The 3673-nt window shown below is 38.7% G+C and overlaps 1 long non-coding RNA gene across 1 annotated transcript; it reads right to left on the minus strand.

Moving 5' to 3' along the window:
* Nucleotides 1-1241: 1241 nt before the first annotated feature.
* Nucleotides 1242-3673, minus strand: LOC137881913 (uncharacterized). The gene is made up of 3 exons (XR_011103889.1): nucleotides 3606-3673; nucleotides 2289-2473; nucleotides 1242-1604 (listed from the first exon to the last, which is right to left on the minus strand). It is a non-coding gene; the product is annotated as an uncharacterized lncRNA (long non-coding RNA).

Here is a 3673-nt window from a genome sequence, read left to right on the forward strand (position 1 = left end):
TAGGTGACTCTGCAAGGTAACTTAATCTGAAGGGGGAGGAGCTCCACGGACACTTTGTGGAGGGGGGGGGGGGGGGCTTTTCTCACTCACTTCGCAGTAAGTCGGAATGCTTTGGTTTGGATGCATGCTGGTGATCCAACTCACTCATCTGTTTTATTATCCGGCATTACATAAAGCAACAACAACCCACACTGTGCAGCATTAGAAAGTGTGATTTGAAGGATTTATGATTGTTTTAAATATATATTGCAAGAAAAAAAACAAAAACTAAAATTACAGCAGAATGAGGAAAATAAACTTTTGTGTAACAGAAAATATAGATATTTTTACTTTTTAATCATCTTGTGAACCTCGGCTTTTTCTTGGGACCCTTTGACAGATAAGGGAACCACTGCTGTAAAGCACCATTACCCTAAGAAGACCATCACACACCCTATAGGTGGCATTTATATGGTTATATGGTAAAAAAAAAAAATGCTGTACAAATGCAATTACTCATGTGTCAATAGATTGTACATGCAAGCTATTGAGTTGTGGGATCATTTTATTTGAGCAGGTTTCCATTTGAGCAGCAAAGCAGTAACTGGTCTAAAATAGTTGGATTCAACAGGTGAAAGAAGAGCAACAGAGTGGAACACTGCCCAGGTTTCAATGTCACTGGCTGGTAAGAATGACCAGTCTTTGTCCAGCTGTAGTGAGCTGTCCCTGCAAAGAAAAGCATTAAGATAATGCTGTTGCCCTCTTCTGGGTATATTACTGTATGTGACAACCACCTGAATGATTGTGCTTGTGGTGCTTGAAGTGTTTGTCCGTGTGCTCTGCTGTTGCTCACGGCACTCTGAAATGTGATTTGTTTTGAATGTGGTTACTTTGGAAACCTTGCCATTCTGTTTGATCATTAACTTAAGCTGTCAGTGCTGAGAAATCGGCTGTTTGACGAATGTGGGGTTGGAAATGACCAATAGAGATCTTTACCTGAATGAATAAAGTGCAGAGGATCAGTGTTGATCTGACATCAAATATGTAGGCTGCAATGAAAAGATGAAGCCAAACTACAAAATTAATTTTCAACCAATCTGGGTCAGGTAGTCTGAAAGCAACTTAATCGATCAATAGGAATATTGTAAGGTTATTTGCATGTATAGCCAACTCCAGTTAACCTAAGTTGTTGACAAATGGAAGACATGGAATAAGAAAATGTTCCTTTATTTAGTAATGAAATCAGTGTTGCCACAAACACTTCAAATCTTAATCGAAACAATTCTGCCCTCTACTGGAGCCAAGATGAACATATATGAAACGTATTACATGTGGTATGTTTCATTTAAATATTCAATAGTAACACAAATATAGATATTTATCTTCATCAAACATGAACAGAAGAACATAGGAAAATATTAAATACAAGAACAATCTTTTATGTCTCTATGGCGAACACGCCTGACTGCACAAAAGTCAAATCCCTGAGAGATCCTCACAGCACAGATGAACCATAACTGTAAACAAACAACTGTCACCTTACAACTAGTCAAACTGTCTTAAAGACAGTGAGTTCAGCTCTAACATTCAACATGACGCTGGAGAGAAGGCTTCTTTAACTGTCACTGAAACACACAAAAAAGAGCAAATACAGATCTGTTATTCAACTGTACCTGAACAACTCATGAATGACAGAGAAGTGTGTGAAACAACGTTTAGTTGTTCAAAATCAATCTTGCAAATGACTGCAGGTTTAGTTTAGGTCTTCATTCACATTGCTTTATGAATGCATTTTGGCCATCAGCCACCTGAATAAACAATATCCATCTTTTCAGAAAGGGAAATTGGATTATTGTCCTTGGATCTACCTTGGGAGTAAAAATTGAGGCTGTGACCACATTGTAGAAGGTATACAGTATCACTTAAATGAATGACACACATATCAATTATTCAAACAACTCCTAAAGGGAACTAGGGCTTCATCCATGGACAAAAGCGTTTAACAAAAGAAAAGCTGAGTGCGTTCAGGTATATCAAAACATACATCTGAGATGCTAATTACAAAGACACATCTTGCCAATCAAAATAAATGAAGACTATATCATAGGCCACTTTCTTCATGGGATAATGAAGTTATCTCTGTATGATACCAGATATTGTAACATGTCCATCATTTATGCTGACATGCAACTGTCAAAAGAAGCCTGTTGTGTTCTGAAATGTCACATAATGTGATAAGGCCATCTATCATGGCTGGTGAGGTTTAATATAAACGGTCAGTGATATAAACGAATGAAAGAAGAACTGACCTGGCCAGGTCAAAGCGCTGAGAGCCAGCCTTCCAACTAAGCAACAGACAACGAGAATGAGACTGACGAGGATCACGTCTTGTAGTTCTGCCATATCAGGAGGCCCCCTATCAGCGGGATAGTTATCCAAGACACAGTGTGCATGTTATGAAAAAGGTCCACAATCTCGATCAGGTCCACCACACCTGCAGACAGGGTCAAAGACGGTGGAAGAGGGATGTCAGTTACTGTTGAATCTATTGTTTTCTGTTCTAGACTAAAATGTATCACCGAAAGAAATGACAAATGATGCTGTTAGTTGTGTTGGATCCAGTGTTTCAGGAGCTTGACCCACGCTAGGAATTGAAATCGGGATATGTCAAACGCACATCACAGGCTTTTAGCTTAATAGATGTTATTTGTCAACATACAGGCAGCTCTTGCTCGCCACTTATTTTAACACTTGACAAAATCACACATGCAGAGACTCAGTGGAGTCAAATTACAGTGAAAAATCGTATATCTATATCTTTAGTCAACACTGTGGTATTGCTGAGTGGATGGTTTGGTATCTCTTTCATGTGTCTTGAATTTATACACCATGTTGGTATAAAATGTAATAAGACAAACCAGACGAAATCACTGCATTAGAAAGGTTGCTCTTAAATTAAGACTCAGTCAGGACAAATTTGAAAGCTGCTGGGAAGTCGGACTTGTCGCTCCATTTCAGGAAACTTGAAAACTATGATTTGCTCTTGGGAATGGAAGGTAAGCAATAATATATGATAATGCAATCAAGTATACATGTGTTGTATGTAGAAATATGTAAGAGAGAGAGACAGAGAGAGAGAGAGAGAGAGACAAACATAATAGAGAGAGAGAGAGACAGAGAGAGAGACAGAGACAAAGAGACAGACAGAGAGAGAGAGACATACAGAGAGACAGAGACAGAGAGAGAGACACAGAGAGTGACAGTCTGTCTGTCTGAGAGAGACAGAGAGACAGAGCGAGAGAGAGAGAGAGAGAGAGAGAGAGAGAGAGAGAGAGAGAGAGAGAGAGAAAGAGACAGACAGACTGACAGACAGACAGAAACAAATCTCAATTTCTTTACAGCTTTGAATTAACACAATGTACCAAAGTAAGAGCATTGACACCAGTTATCTTTAAAGTGGCTGTAAATAATATGAATTACATATTTAGTGGTCTGATGTAACGCTAGCTTGTTCGACATTTTGATTTTTTTCTCAGCTTATTCACTTTCTACTAAAACAATGAAACGAAGATGAACTACAGCAGCTTGGTCAAATAATACGATGCATGTGTGGTTAAAATACTCACTAAAACAAAGACAGACTGAAGTCCTGATAATCTGTCAACTGGACAAGCACGTGCAGCACGACTTTTTT

The sequence above is a fragment of the Cebidichthys violaceus genome, unplaced genomic scaffold (genome assembly GCF_023349555.1).
Source record: "Cebidichthys violaceus isolate CVI_PGR_0920_01 unplaced genomic scaffold, fCebVio1.0.p SCAF_3, whole genome shotgun sequence".
Classification (NCBI taxonomy): Eukaryota; Metazoa; Chordata; class Actinopteri; order Perciformes; family Stichaeidae; genus Cebidichthys; species Cebidichthys violaceus.